The sequence below is a fragment of the Eleutherodactylus coqui genome, chromosome 5 (assembly GCF_035609145.1).
Source record: "Eleutherodactylus coqui strain aEleCoq1 chromosome 5, aEleCoq1.hap1, whole genome shotgun sequence".
Classification (NCBI taxonomy): Eukaryota; Metazoa; Chordata; class Amphibia; order Anura; family Eleutherodactylidae; genus Eleutherodactylus; species Eleutherodactylus coqui.
The window spans coordinates 188,312,207-188,329,242 of NC_089841.1; positions in this window are offsets into that span (position 1 = coordinate 188,312,207).

Genomic DNA, 17,036 nt, shown 5'->3' on the forward strand with positions numbered 1-17,036 from the left:
TTTGTTTTCAGTTTTTTCCCACCAAAAGGCAGCACTGCGTATATTCTATGAACATGAGAAGTTTAATAACTGTGCTGTGTCCCTGCTTATGTGTCACAGAACGTGAGGGTAGCAGAGTTATTATAACTCTGGCAGAGCAGGTATTTTTTTTCCCAATTAAGGAAAGCAAATGGCGAAGCCAGCAGTAAAGCGTAGCTGGGTGCGTATGATTTAGCACTGTTCTTCACGCAGCTCACACGTCTCCACCGCCCGTAAGGACGGACAGAGGCTGGACAAATAGATTTGTTTTCAGTTTTTTCCCACCAAAAGGCAGCACTGCGTATATTCTATGAATAATAACTGTGTTGTGGCCCTGCCTATACAATTCTTTCCCTGCAGTATCAATGGAGGGTGGAATGCTCTGCAGAGGCGATTTTGAGAAGCCCAAAAAAAATGCAGCACAGCTAACAGCAGCCTGGACAGTACTGCACACGGATAAATATGGCCCTAGAAAGGACCGTTGAGGTTCTTGAAGGCTACACTCACTCCTAACACTCTCCCTGCCTATGCAGCACTTCTGTCCCTAATGCCAGGTGCAACGGTCTGCAGAGGCGATTTTGAGAAAAAAAAAAATCCCACTGCTAACAGCAGCCAACACACAGCTATCAGTGGCCCTAATAAGGACCTTTGGGGGGTCTTGAAGCCTACACTAACTACCAATTCTTTCCCTACAGCAGCTCCGGTATAAACAGCACTGTCCCTCATCTAACTCACACCGCATCTGAGGCGAGCCGCGGGAGGGGCCGACTTTTATATTAGGCGAACACCTGATCTCGCCAGCCACTCACAGCAGGGGGGTGGTATAGGGCTTAAACGTTGCAGGGGGAAGTTGTAATGCCTTCCCTGTCTTTCAATTGGCCAGAAAAGCGCGCTAACGTCTCAGGGAAGGAAGTGAAAGTAACCAGAACACCGCATGGTGTTCGTTACGAATAACGAACATCCCGAACACCCTAATATTCGCACGAATATCAAGCTCGGACGAACGCGTTCGCTCATCTCTAGCTGTAACTCAAATTCACATGGGAGATCAGCTATTAGCTCTGCTGTTACAGTGACACTTGTCACTCTTAGAGCCATGCTAGATCTTATACGTAAATCTAGAAAATCTTACCCAAGACCAGTATGGTGGTGATCATGTGATTAGTCAAGAGACCAATAAAGGTAATGACAGTGCAAAAAATCCACATGACCATGTCCATTGCCACCCATATGTTCTATCTTTGGTAGGTGCAGATTTTTGTCCACAGCTGCGGTGCGTTTATTTTTCATGCGGAGAAACGCGCGGATCTCCTCTCGTGTGACCGAGCCCTTACAATGGTTTCCTCCCTATCAGCAATGTTTTCACTGATATGATGTTGAGAGAACAAAAAAAAAAATCGCAGTATGTTCTATCTTTCTGCGTTGGGCCATTTTTTTTTTTTTTTTTTTTAATCTCCCATGTTTTCCTATTGAGCCTGCTTTTTATTGCATAGCAATGCAACAAACATGCGTTGTAATGCGATTTTACCATTAGAATTTCCCATTAAGTTTCACGATAAGAAAATGAGCAATTTTATTGCGGGCGGCAGCAATGCGAGATTATTCAAAATAGAAAGCATCGCTGATGGACAAATATTGCTGGAACTAGCCTAAGGGCTCCTGCACACTGGCAAGAGCGATATTGGGCTGTGATTCACGATCCGATATCACTCTTGCAAACCTCAAAAACCACTTGGATGTAAGGCATTTTCATTTGAAGGGGTTCCCTTCAAATTAAGTGTGTGGAGGGGATTTAAATATAAGCCCTACCCCCGAAACATAATCCCTAGCTGCAGAAAAAAAAAATAATACATCACCTTAGAAACACTGTCACCTCCCTGGCGCATCTTCTTGCTGGTCCCTGGCACTCTTCAATGAATTTCAATCAACGGCTGCCTATGATTGGTCACAGTGCTCAGCCAATCAGAGACAGCGCTTTCAGGAGGTGGGGATTTTTAAGACCCGGGCAGAAGAGATGCTGAAGAATAGTGGCGGGGACCTACAAGAAGACACGCCGGAGATGGCAGTGTTTCTAAGGTGATGTTTTGCTTTTTTTTCTGCAGCTAGGGATTATTTTTAGGGTAGAGCTTATATTTCAGTGCGGTCAAAGTGTCCAGTGATGAGGGAACTCCCCTCGGGTATGAAGAAATCGCCTGCCACTGCTGTCACATCTGCAGCAGGGGATCTCTTTCTACTCCCATTGATTTCAATGGGGTCGGCGCTGCTACCGCCGGCCCCAATGAAGACAATAGGTGAAATCGCAAAAAGATTAGGACATGCTGCAATTTTGTTTTCATGATGCATTGCAAGCATTAAAAGATCACACATGTGAAGGGAGCCATTGGAAGCCATTGGCTTCATAATTTGGTGATTTTGCTGGGAAGTTGTGCGATTTCATCATCAGTGTGAAGGCACCCTAAATATGTTGAAATCTGTAACAGTGATAGTAAATATGAAGCTTTGTGTTTGCAGCCATCAATACAATAAAAGACAAATCACTGATGAAGTGTATTGTGTTTTCTGTATGCTTTTCAGAACCGTACTTCACTAAATGCTTCACCGCGCGCTTCACTGCTTGAGCTTCTGTGTAATTGATCACGTTCAAGTCATTTTTAGAGATATAACTAATTGTGGTTGTTTTCAGCTTTAGCATTTCCTGATGACAGCAGGGAAATGACACAGCTGCATCCTGCTTTCAGTTTACAATTTGGAGATCATTTTGTGAAAGGTCGCTAGGTGTCATTATATACTAATCTAAGAACTACATCTATTAATGTGTGAAGTGCAACCAGTGCTACATCAAGCTCTTTCAGTGCCCAATACGGGCCATAAATGTTATGTCCCATTTTTTATCATCAAGATCCTAAAGGTTTACCACATCTTAAACGCTAATTGCATATCTACAAGAGATGCCATAAGTGTCTTATACGTAGGGGTCCCATTCTGCGTACAACTGGAGAATGGAGATGTGGGAAATTACGTGGTAATTTCTAAAACACTTAAAGACTTGTATCTCTGTTGATATTGCATTGCTGCCCCACCTGGCAGAATAAAAGTCAAGAGACCACACTAGTCTATATAGGTGTATATAGGTGATAGTTATGTCATAAATGTCTTAAAATGGAAAACCCCTTTAAAGGGGTAGTCCAGTTGTAAATTATTGATAACCTTAGAATAGGTCATCAACTGTAGGTCAATGAGGGTCTGCTGCTCAGGATCTCTGCTGATCCACGATTTGCTGAGCCTGTGTGTTTATACACAGAACTGATTTCGGCAGGAAGCAGACAGCTCCTTTCCCACTGTAGTGGCCAGGCTTGGTATTGCAGACATTGACATGAATGGGAACTTTATCTGCAATATCAAGCCTGAACACTGCAATGGGAACAGAGCTTTCTGCGTCCTGTAGAAATCAGCTCAGTGCACAAGTACACTAGTCCTGCGAACAGCTGATCAGCAGGGGGCCCCCGGTGGTAGGTTGATCTACTAGACAACTATGTTAATGTCCCAATTGCTAGCTTCTGTTGGTTTTATGCCTTAGTTGGTAGTGTCCAATGTTTAACACGTGACTGGCATAAGCCAACATGCTTATAAAGTGTTAAAACAGCAGATGCAGTTCTATAGTTCTGAAAAGGGAATACAGGAAATGCTTCAGAAGGAAATTCCTGCCAGTAAAGGTCCTTTTACGCGCAAAGATAATCGCTGAAACTGCCAAGAGATTGAACGGAATTCAAGCGAGTTGCTGACATTTTTGAATAACAAATTAATTGCTGTAATCATCTGCATTTTCCTCCATGAGTTGTTTGCTCAGCTGGGTGTGTGTTTAGGAGATTGTTATTGCATGAACAAACATCTGGTCAGCACATTCCATTGTTCTCCTCTGAGCTGAGTAAACATTGCATTCATTGAATGTGCAAAGCAAAACAAAGCCACCTCTTAGCCCCTGGAAACACTGAACAAACTGCATTCCAACTGAAAGAATTTACAGTGATCAAATGATGGATTTTATGCCAGCCTACAAACCTTGGCTAACAATAACTGAATGATTAATGCATGACTGCCCACGTTTATATGTAACGATTATAGCTCATTTTCGCCTGTTTGATAATTAGACTTGGTCCCCTTCCACCAGGGCTGCCATGAAGTACCTTAGCCTACATAAGGACTGTAGTATGGGGACTGTGACTAGTTTGAGGGAATTATATTCGCTACTCTGTGACTGCTCTTTTAACTTATATAATTTATAATTTTTATAGATTCCTTATTTCAAGCACTGCTTTTCTTGATAAGTTGGTAAATTTATTAAACATATGTATTATTGGATATTGTAGTCAATACATTTTACTTATTGAAAAGTGCATTGTTATTGAAAATTCTGTCCTTCATTAAGAGTTGGGACTGTCCAATCACAGAGGAAACCCCAGTTAATAATTCCTCTTTGGTGTCCTTTGTGATATCAAAAAGAAAATCCCCTTTGATATCCCAGAGAAATAGGGCTGTAGAAATGGTAAGTTAAAACTTCCAAGTCAGATGCTTCTTTATTTCCACACTCCAACTTCTTCATAAGTGGCTCATGTATAATAATGGCTGACAACATCCCTACCTCCTCCTGTGGCCTTCATGTTTTCTGTGGCAGACGGCACACACCCAGCTTTTCAATCCCCAGACAATTCAGACAGCTACCTGGTTATTTTACATGCCCTCCCCCAGCAGCAGTTGCTTGAACAATTTATCCAGTTTGGTATGGAAGGTATACACTTGTACCGACTGATTCCTGGTTTGACTTGTGCTTGTTCTACTCAGCTTTCCCTTCTTCTACTCTCCTGACTTTGGCTTGGGTTTAACCTGGCCTCTCTGTCTGATATGTGACCTGATCTCTGTTTTTTATATTGTTACACAGGAATTGCACCTGTCCTGACCTTTGTTCTGCCCTACACTATGTATCTGCCTGCTCCTCCGGTACCGTGATAATAACACTGACCAGTTTGAGTCAGCTGCGACAATATGCTATAAATCTAGGGTAATGGCCAGGAAGTCTCTGCAGTGAATACCAGAACTTGATTGGTGAGGCTAAAGTGTGAATATTAGAGAACCCTAGGTGCTACCCCTGGACTTTACCAATGTCAAATTGGTTTGTATCACTGTGGGTCCACATCTGCTGTCTTGACAAATAATAGTTCAGCTCACCCAACAGGCATAAATCTTTCTCTACTCCATATGTACAGCAGCAGGAAGTCTCTGCAGAACTTCAAGAAGACAGGAAACCTTGCAGCACTGTAGAGGGATTGCAGGTGAAAAACTTACTTTATTGTGTCATACACACCAATTGCTAGGAAAAAGAACTTCTGCTCAAATTGTGTAAGCCACCTGAAACCTTCATTTATGGCTTTTAACTTCTTGGATATTTAACAAGTTTTACAAATGCAATTTCTCTGGAGTGATGAAATGTTTCCTGTCTTATAATAATTAATAATAACATGTTCTGTAGTAAAATGGTAACATCCGGTTTTATGTATCATATAAAGGTATATTTTAACCTTGATACTGGAGTTGGAACATTTCTACTAACTCCAACTTCACCCAAAACTGACTTCCCAGTCCTGCACATAAATGTCAGTAATGACCATTTCATTTAATTAGTTAAATGTTGGTGATCAGACAGGAGACGTGGGAACATTTGGATCCACAGCTACAGCCAAGTACATTATAGTATGCTCATACAGCGAACTCTGATGGGGATTTTTCAAAGTGGATTCTATCTGTAATAACTGCTCCAGAAGTCCTTGGCTATGTACATGTATAACAGCAGATTCACCCCTGGATTTAACCTTTTTCAATCCATGTTCAGAACTCTCAATGGAGTCCATGTGCATGTGGTCCAGAATCCGGGTCAAAAAGTCACATTTCACTTTCTTTTTTTACACACGCAAATTTGACATTCCACATCAATCTGCAACAAAATTGAATATACCCTTATTGAATTAAGCCTCCTGGTCTCTTGTATCCAGTGGTTCGGTGTCCCAGTCCAAGATGTCATCATGCTGCCCATGTTTAAAGACATCAGTTGCTGGTATCCACAGAGTTCCAGTTCTTAGTATCCAGTCATTTGTGTTTCGGTATCATTGACGGATGATTTGAGGTCTCTGGTCGCTTGTAGCATTATGTCCCTGTCGCTATGTTCTACGGTTTGTTACCACGCCATAGTGAGGATTATAGGCATTTCACATATAGTAATTTACTTGATTTCTGTCTTGCTCATTAAAACACAGTCATTAAAAGGTACATGAGACATTTTTTTTGTATAAATTCTTTATTTATAAAATTGAATAAGATACAAAAAGGAAAGGGTGGGGGTGAAATGCAGGGTTTACAATACACTAATATATCTCACATCTTTTGGTATCAAAATTTGCAATTGTGTATACATTGGAGAAGACGGGAGCAAAACCAGGGGAAGACGACGAAAAGGGGAAGGGAGGATCACAGGAAGGAGAACGGAATGAGGATTCAGGGGACTCTGCTTTGAAAACAAAATAAAATCTATTCAATGGATATCTTGTATTGGAGGGGCATAATGGCTGACTCTTAGGAGTATGCTAAGAGGTAGCTACTTGTTCCTGAAGGCGATCCTCTTGGTCCTTGTCTTAAGGTATTTCTCTAGCTTTTCCTCCTGCGAATATCCGTTTTTTTTTCAAAGCTTTTCAACATGGTGCATTTTTATTGTTAACATAAGGTTTCATTTTCTAACTTTGCACATGACTATCCCATATCTCTTGCATTGCAGGCTTCCTTCATCAAGGACAGATAAGGGACCAGGGACTAACAGTTCAGCATGCCAGCTGTTTGTGAATTCTCTCTGTAGTTTTCCTTTTATTACAGTATTATAAGGGCTCCTGCACACTTTCCTGGGACTTTCTAATGTTAAAAACGCATCGCACAAAAATTCCATAGCACCAACTTGCGATGCGTTTTTAACATTAGAAAGTCCCATTGACAATCACACTAAAAAACACAGCAATATTGCAGCATTAAAAAAAAAAGCAAGTGAGTGTGAGCCCTAAAAATAATCTAACGTCAAATTCCTTTTCCTTGAATTTCCAAAGTTTGGTGGTAATTTTTCTTGCATGACTCATTTTCTAAATACATATTGTGGTGATTCAGTTAAACTTGTTCAGAAAGCTGCCAAACATCTGTGTTTTCTTACAGACATGCAATACCAGATATACACTGAAGAGGGCAGTCTATGCTTAATGTTTTGGAGTAAGCAAGAAAGCAAAACAGTGAGATTTCATCAATACCATTAAACTGGTTTTACTAATTTTCAGGAAATCTACATTTATCATTGGCTCCACCTTGAACACTAGCAGAGGACTTCACCTAAATAATCAGCAGTGAATATATATGTAGACCTATTCCTGTGTAAGATAGTATTTTCTCGTATTCACAGTAAGGCCTTAGTCAGACGGGCGTTTTTTTGCGCGATTTGCGCATGCGTATGCGTCCGGCGATTTTTTAAAACGATTGCTTTGCAATGGTATCGGACACATGAGCGCTTTTTATGCGCTTGTCCGATAAATTATAGAACAGAAATCGCAGATCGCACCTATCTGCGATCTGCGATTCCTGTTCTCTTCTCTATATGCGCTCAATGGGGCAGGCGGCAGCAGCGCCGACCCTATTGAGAACATATAGAAGACAAATCATTCTTCTCTGCCACAGCTGTAACAGCTGTGGCAGAGAAGAACGATGTTTGCCCATTGAATTCAATGGAGCCGGCAATACAGCCGGCTCCATTGAAAGCAATGGGCTGCCGGAGTGCGCTGGATGAATTGTTAGGAAGGGCTTAAATATATAAGCCCTTCCCTGCAATTCATCCAGAAATGTGTTAAAATAAAAAAAAAATTGTATACTCACCTTTCCGCTGCAGCCGGAGTTCTGCCGCGGCCGCTGTCAGATCTCCTGAACTGCTTCTCGGCACTATTCAGCCGGCGGGGCTTTAAAATCCCCGCCTGCTGAATAAGTTGCCTCTGATTGGTCACAGCCTGACCAATCAGAGGCAGGTCTCACTCACACACCCATTCATGAATTCATGAATGGGTGAGTGACTGCTGCCTCTCATTGGCTCAGCGGGACCAATCAGGGGCAGCTCCCGCTGAGCCAATGAGAGGCAGCAGTCACTCACCCATTCATGAATTCATGAATGGGTGTGTGAGTGAGACCTGCCTCTGATTGGTCAGGCTGTGACCAATCAGAGGCAACTCATTCAGCAGGCGGGGATTTTAAAGCCCCGCCGGCTGAATAGTGCCGAGAAGCAGTTCAGGAGAACTGACAGCGGCCGCGGCAGAACTCCAGCTGCAGCGGAAAGGTGAGTATAGAATTTTTTTTTATTTTAACACATTTCTGGATGAATAGCAGGGAAGGGCTTATATATTTAAGCCCTTCCCGACAATTCATCCCGCACTCGCCCGCAGCGCATTGCTTTCAATGGAGCCGGCTGTATTGCCGGCTCCATTGAATGCCATGCGCTGGACAGCTCCGGCCCGTTTCTAATGAAATGCGGCTAGGAGCAGATTGTCGGGCGATTTTTCGGCCCCGGTCAAGCGATTTGCGCATGCGCATCCCTCATGCGATGCGCAAATCGCGCGAAAAAAACGCCCGTGTGACTAAGGCCGCATCCAGAGGGCGGAGCCAAGTTCCAAATGTAGAATTCTGCAGCAGAATTCGTCCCTGGCAGCAGAGGCGTCCGTGCGTACCTGCTTTTCTTTATCTTCATCTGTACTGCGGATGGCCTGTACAGCTCGCTGTTGGGCATACACAGTACAGATTTTTTTATTTTAACTCCTGCTTTTCCCGCTGAGACATTGCGGACGGACTGTGGGTCAGATGGCTTCCATTTACTTTAATGGAAGTCTTCCATAAGGACACCGCAGGAAAATGGAGCAAGCTGAGATTTTTCATCTGCGAGCAAAAACCACCATTGGTTTCCACTTGTGTGTATGAAGAATCACTTTACCATAGCATGCTATGAGCAATATTTGCTCTGGAATCAAGAGGGGGTCACCCGCTCCAGATTCCGTAATTCATTTCCGCCTGTGTGCATTCACAGTAAGTGAAGGTAGACATGTCTGGGATCAACATGCTGCATATCTATCCTGACAGAAAAGTAAAAAGAAAGTCACATAAGGATGGACCATACGCTCTTCTGCTATCATTCTTCTATTTTTCCATAATTCTATATACACCTACTTTTAGTTATACATGTACAGTATATGTGTTTGGGATGAGTTCATTCCAATCAGTATGGCTAGTTTCACACGAACGTTGGTATTTTGGGCTGCGGTGTATATATGCTGCAGCCCGAAAACCGTCACCTGGGGGAGATAGTTCAGCTCTGCTAAACTCCCTCCCCATCTCTGCCTCTTGCCAGCTGCTGGCAAACGGAGGGGGTGGAAGCTTAGCACAGCTACTGTGCTAAACTCCCTCCCCCTCTCCGCCCCTTGCCGGTTGCCGGCAATGGGAGAGTGTAGAATGGGGCGGGAGCTTAGTAGAGCTAGTCTCTCCCACTCTCTCCCCAGCATATGAAAACTGCTGGCAAGGGGAGGGAGAGGGACTTAGAGCAACGGAAGCTGCTGCTAAACTTCCTCCCCTTCCTAATGGTTCTCATAGGCTCCCATTGGAGTCTACGGGAACGGCCGGTGTATTTTAGCAAAGGATAGGTCCAGACCTATCTTTTCCAGACAGGCGTAAAAACGGCTGGCTAGAATGCACACCGCATTTGCTATCTTTTCCAGGTGGTCAATTTTACGGACCGGAAAATTCCCTATCTGAACAAATGCATTGGAATCCAATGCACCAAATGATTGCGATATTCGGCCAGCGTTTTATCGAGGCAAAATTGCTGTGATAAAACGCTTCTGTAAATCCAGCCTTATGCTGTATAATTAAAAAAAACAAAACAATATACTCAACTCTTTCCTTCCCCTGCAGTCCTTACTGACTTCCAGGTTGTATGGTCACATACCAAATGAGCTTTCAATCGGAAGTTAAGTAGGAACGCACCAGGGAAAAAGTGAAGGAGATAAGTATATTGTTTTTTTAGCTTCATCGTCTCCACTAGCCTATGAGGGAATGCCACCGCTGCAGCGGTAGTTACGCTCGGTCTCAGGAGATGGCTGGCCCACCAGGAATTTTCCTGGTGGACTAAATGGCTAATCTGCCCCTGGTGTTGTGGATTGGGAATCACTAGTGTATACTGCCAACCACCAGGCACCAATACTTAAACAGTGTGTAAAAACCCACGTGAAAATATGAAATATGCAAATAAGAAAAGTCGTGTATATAAATGCAAAACAGTAAAGTACATGAAAAAGGAGTGATCTAACGGGTAAACGCTTTACTGCACTCTGGTACTTTTGCTTGAACCACTGATATGGCATCATATATTTTGTGTATATGTTTGCTGTATGTGCTTGGTAAGTACCGTATATATTACATATACATAGGAAAGATGCTACATGAAGCATATCATGTATATACTAAAATATATTATTTTCTTTTTAAGATCGCCCAGTAGAGTCTGCTCCGGCGTTAAATTTGAAACAGACAGAGATTGTGCAGCCTGGGAAATCTGTAGAGTTACAATGTGAAGCCATTGGGTACAACATAAATGATCACCACATCCACTGGGTCAGACAGTATCCTGGCACTGCAGCTATGGAATGGATAGCAGCTTTTAGAACAGGATACACCACTTATATACATGATAGTTTTAAGAACAGAGTCACGCCATCCACACGTGGGTCTGTGGGTCTGCTCAAAATTGATAATCTGGTACAGTCAGACAGCGCCATGTACTACTGTGCCAGAGGCACTATGAGGAAGTTCTACCCAGACTCTGTCAAAATATCCCACAATGATGCTCAGCCAGCGTGGTTTGTGCAGCTTCTAAGTATAGAACATCCCTCAATAATTCACACTTGATGTTTTCTGAGTCTGATATATACTGCCTGGAACCTTTTATAGCGAAAAGACTGAATCAATTACTGTATAATCATCGCATAATGACTAATACCGCCTTAGTGTTACTGAATAAAGAGCACTACAAAGATCAGTATTTCTAATTCTAAAACTATATGAGGGCCAAATAATACCTCCAAATCATAACCACATGTTTATTAATACCAACATACTGTCACCCAATAAAGGGCACTATATAGATCAATAATTACACTATATGATGGCTAGATAATACTCCCAGGCCGTGGCCACATAATACTGTGATAGCGTTGCAGAAAAAATATATACAAAGACCAATCTTACCCCTCCGCCCACATACGTTAACCATAGGGTGGTAGATATCGGACCGCATCTTCATTGTGTAGAGGTACTATATTTTAACTTGTTGCCCTTCTAGCTACATGAGACGTCATGAGCCATAGAGAAAATTTGCAAAATGAAGACTAATTCCATGATCAGACCAGAGTCTTGAAGTTGTACACTTAGTAGCATCTTATGGGTTATATATAAGCCTCATTTGGTGCAGAGTGTTAACCCCTTAACGACAAATGACGTACCGGTACGTCATGGAGCGTCGGGGTATGTATGAAGAGAGGTTGCGTGGCAACCTCTCTTTATACAGTGCGGGCATCAGCTGTTTATAACAGCTGACACCCGCGGGCAATAGCCGCGAGCGGCCGCGCGGCCAATCGCGGCTATTAACCATTTAAATGCCGCTGTCAATTCTGACAGCGGCATTTAAATCCCCCGGTGAGATCGGGGGAGCCATGCACGTATCATGGCAGCTGGGGGCCTAATGAAAGGCCCCAGGGCTGCCTTAGCAGACTGCCTATCAAGCCGTCCCCGTGGGGTGGCTTCATAGGCTGCCTGTCAAAAAGCAGTATGACGTAATGCTATAGCATTACGTCATACTGCAGGAGCGATCAAAGCATCGCATCTTAAAGTCCCCCAGGGGGACTTCAAAGTAAAGTAAAAAAAAGAATCAATAAAGTTTTTTTTGAATTGAAAAAAAAAAAAGTTGTAAAAGTTTAAATCACCCCCCTTTTGCCATATCTATTATTAAAAAATCTAAATAATAAATTAAAAATATGTATTTGATATCGTCACGTCCGTAAAAGTCCGATCTATCAAAGTAGCACATAATTTTTCCTGCACGGTGAACGTCGTCCGAAAAAAAAAAAAGAAGAACGCCAGAAATGCACTTTTTTAGTTACCCTGTCTCCCAGAAAAAACGCAATAAAAAGCGATCAAAAAGTCATATGTATTCCAAAATGGTACTATCAGAAACTACAGGACATCTCACAAAAAATGAGACCTTGCTCAACTACGTTGACGGAAAAATAAAAAAGTTATTGCGCGCACAAAATGACGACAGAAAATAATTGAAAAAAATTTTATATCTTTTTAAAAAAAAAAGAGGAGTATAGTAAAAAAAAAGCTAAACAAGTTTGGCATCGTAGTAATCGTATTGACCCATAGAATAAAGTTATCATGTCGTTTTTGTTGCCATTTGTGCGCTGTAGAAGCAAGACGCACTGAAAGATGGCAAAATGTCGTTTTTTTTTCATTTTACTCCACTTAGAATTTTTTAAAAGTTTTTCAGTACATTATATGGTACTTTAAATAGCACCATTGAAAAATACAACTCATCCCGCAAAAAACAAGCCCTCATACAGTGACGTGGATGGATAAATAAAGGAGTTATGATTTTTTTAAAGGGGGGAGGAAAAAACGAAAATGGAAAAAGAAAAATGGCCGCGTCATTAAGGGGTTAAGGCAGCAGAAATGCAGTCCTAAGATCTCATTCCGACCTGAAGGTTTCCAGTTCAATCCTCGCATGGTTCTGGTAGTCAGCTCAAGGTCATCCATCCTTTGGTAAAATGAGTACCTAACTTTGTGGGGGGCAATAAATAAATTACCTGAAAGCACTGAGGAATACATTGGTGCTATACAAATAAGATTTATTTTACTTATATATCTTCACTACAATTCTTGACTTTGAGAAGTTTGGAAGTGGACATCAACTGACAACATGGAAGAGGAGAAGAGCCATATGGTAAGTCAACACATATGTTATGTGTTTATAGACCTGCCAAACTTCACCTGACAGAAATGTGAGCTTATGTCTCTATTGGAGGAAAAGGTGCAGAGTCTTCAGGAGAGATTAGCTAGATTAAAATTTATTAGGGAAGATGAGGATTTCCTTGATAGAGCAGAAGCAAGTCTTCAGAATGTTGATGGATTAGTCATTTTCAGTATACCTGCAGAAGCAGAGGAATGGAAGCAGTAGGATCAGGAGTCAGTCAACACCCATACTGCTCAGGAACTAGTATCAGGTTCTCATGCAGGAGCACAACGAAGAGATACAGCAAAAATGACTTTGCTCACAAAGAACTGTGTGGTAAGCACACAGAGTCATATTGGATATAGGAAAAGAAGTGTTGTGAAGTAGAAAATAAGAGTTGTTGTTGCGGAGAATTCCCTATTGAGAGGAACAGAGGCCGCTGTCTGTACCTGACATAACCTCACAAGAGGTGTGCTGTCTTTCAGGTGCTCAAATCAAAGACGTGTGTGATAGGCTATAAAGACTCTTCAGTTCTACAGAACAACACCTATTCCTACTAATACATGTAGGGACAAATGACACCGCAAAAAAGGACCTTGAAACTATCTGCACAGACTTAGAAGACCTCGGAAAGAAAGTGAAGGAACTAGGAGCACAGGTGGTCTTCTCATCCATCCTCCTGAGGATGCATTGCATTGTGTGTTAAGAAAGCATACATCTCCACAGAGATTCAAGCTTCAGAGCAGGGGAGTTCTGTAGAAACTGTGTGGGTAAGAATACAAGCAGAGAACAACAGAAAGGACACCATCATAGGTATTTACTATAGGCTGCCTGGACAAGCAGAAGATATGGATGAACTCTTTCTACACCAGACAGCCAAGCTTTCAAAAAAACACAACATAGTGATCATGGGAAATTTTAAGTATCCAGACATTTGTTGGCAATCTCTCTCAGGCAAAAGTAATGAATCCAACAAATTCTTATCTGCTCCTGCTGAAAACTTTATCTTCCAAAAAGGTAGAAGAGAAAACAAAGGGGTCTGCTATCTTGGACGTAATTCTTACCAATAGAGAGGAAATTGTTGAGGAAGTATGAGTGACTGGGTCCTTAGGAGGCAGTAATCATGCTATCCTTGAATTTTGGATTACAAGGGAAGGAACACCTGAGAGAACTGAGACATCAAGTTGGATTTCAGAAAGGTAGATTTCAATGGACTCAGAAAGGGAGTAGTTAGCATCCAATGGCTGGATGTTATTAAGGACAGAAATGTCCAAGAAGGTTGGGAAATATTGCAAAATGAGATTCTCAAAGTACAATCATTCATCCCTAAAAGAAGGAAGAATGGGAAGCATTTAAAGAGACCAGGATGGATTGGAAGAATGTGTGAAGAGGGGTACTACAAGGTTCTGTCCTGGGCCCAGTGTTGTTCAACATTTTTATAAATGATCTGGAGGAGAAATTTGAGGGGAAACTGATCAAATTTGCCGATGACGCAAAGCTAGGAAGGATAGCTAACACTAGAGATTAGAGAGAGAGAGGATTCTAAAAGATTTAGAAAAGCCTGAACAGTTGTCAACGACTAAAAGAATGGTATTTAGCAAGGAGAAATAAAAGGTGTTACATCTGGGCAAGAAAAATGAAAAAGCAAATACAGAATGGGAAGCACATGTGAAAAAGACTTGTATATACTAATAAATCACAGAGTGAACATGAGTCAACAATGTGATGCAGCAGCAAAAAAGGCAAACGCAATCCTGAGATGTACTAATGATCCCCTCTACTCTTCCTTAGGGTGAACCCCCACTTGCGTTTTTTAACGCTGCAATATCACTGCGTTTCTGTAACGCGCTTGTTAATGGGACTTTCTAATGTTAAAAACGCATTGCAAGTTGGTGGTTTGCAATTTTTGTGCGATGCATTTTTAACATTAGAAAAGCTACATTGACAACTGCGTAAAAAAAACACAGCAATATCGCAGCGTTAAAAGAACGCAAATAAGTGTTCACCCTCAGTCAAACCTCATCTGGAATACTGTGTCCAGTTTTAGGCACCTCAATTCAAAATAGTCATTGACAAACTGGAGCAAGTTCAGAAAAGAGCTACAAAGATGGTGAGTGGTCTGCAAATCATGTCGGTTAAAGGATCTGGGAATATTTAGCTTGCAAAAAAGAAGGCTGAGAGGAGACTTAATAGCTGCCCACAAACATCTAAAGGGCTGTCACAGTGTAGAGGGATCAGCCCTATTCTCATTTACAAAAGGAAAGACTAGAAACAATGGAATGAAACTGAAAGGGAGGAGACACAAATTAAATATTAGAAAAAACTTTTCGACTTGTATTTGTATCAATCTAATAGCATTTAACCAATTAGCATATAACCAAGTAACATTGACCCATGCACATGCTGTTTTTTGTTCTCAGCAAATATTTCAGCTCAAGGCTCCCATGTTATCTGGCATCTGTTTATGGTGACAGTGTTATGGTTAAGAAATGTTAATAGACATGTGGAATACAGGGTATTATATCATCACTATAGAGCTGGTTCTTCCATAGTATAAAAAGATCAAATGCTGAAGATGAGTCATTCCCCCTGAGGGCTCAATCTCATTGGCACCGATCCGCCCGTGTTTCTGCACGATAAGACCGCTGCACTGCAGGTGCGGACAACTCTACGCACCGGCCGGAAGAAAGAAGACATGGCCGGCAATGGAGCCGGTCATGCAGAGAGTCGTCCGCATGCGGTGCGGCTGTCTTATCGTGCAGAAACACGGGCAGATCGGTGCCCGTGTGACTGAGCCCTTAAGCAGAAACTGTTTGTTTCACCACTGTACAAGATCACATATTTCTTGTTTATGTTAAAACCTCTTTCTGCTCTCATTAGATAAGGAAAAAAGACAAAACTGTGTTCTTATTGTGTTACGCATGATGAATGTATTCTGCAGAGCATTCCAATTGTTTCTCATAAAGGAGTTTCTATGTATCGGAACTAAACTTCTTTAAGGTATAACTTATAATAATAAAGTAGCTTAAGACGGAATTGATATTTCATTTCCATTTCTCTAACACCTTGACTGTCAGCATCTTGAAGTTTTACTACTATCCAGTGTTGCAAATATTCAGTTATAACCTTAATACAATTACCCATTCTATTATATACACATGGTATTCTGTATTCAGAGGGACATGTTCTCATACTATTTTGGCATTTTAGCCTCCTCTATTATTGATTCCCGCTGAGTTTTTTTATTTTCTTAGGACCTGAGCTGCTATAAGAATACCTTTTTTATCTTTAGCATCTATTCACAGTAAGTGTCAGGATGATTTACCAACCTATACCTCTGGCATCTACTACTGTACATGCATACAGAAGCATATTTTATAGTGCATGTGTCAGAGATAGGTTCTTGTGTTAATATATATATACATATCAGGTGGTACATGTTTTTTTAGGGTGTGTCTGTATGGATTATAGGAGTCTTCAAGGTCTGCATTAAATAACAAGCCTGGTCTAAAAGCTTTGGGCTGGAGTCTCTAACTAGGTAAGGAGTCAGGCCTGGGGTCTGAATTTATTTGACTTACTATAGCAGGTATTGAAGACAGCAAAAGCGAGGAGCATAAGGTTTTTCCACAACAAATTCTGCAGTCATTAGAAAAAGTTGCCATGGTGGTCTGAGCTGCATAGAGAAAAAGAGAGAACTTCAGCAATCAGAGAACACATCCCTTGGAAGTCACTGAATTGAAAGTGGTCGGCTTTCCTGACCTCTATTTTAGTAAATATTAGTATTCCCCATTAAATAACAGTTGTAGATCATTGTGATATGACATTGCTGTATATTGCCTTAATTAAATCTATAAGTAAGGCCTGGACTACATGGAGACATTTTGTGATGCAACTGACTTAA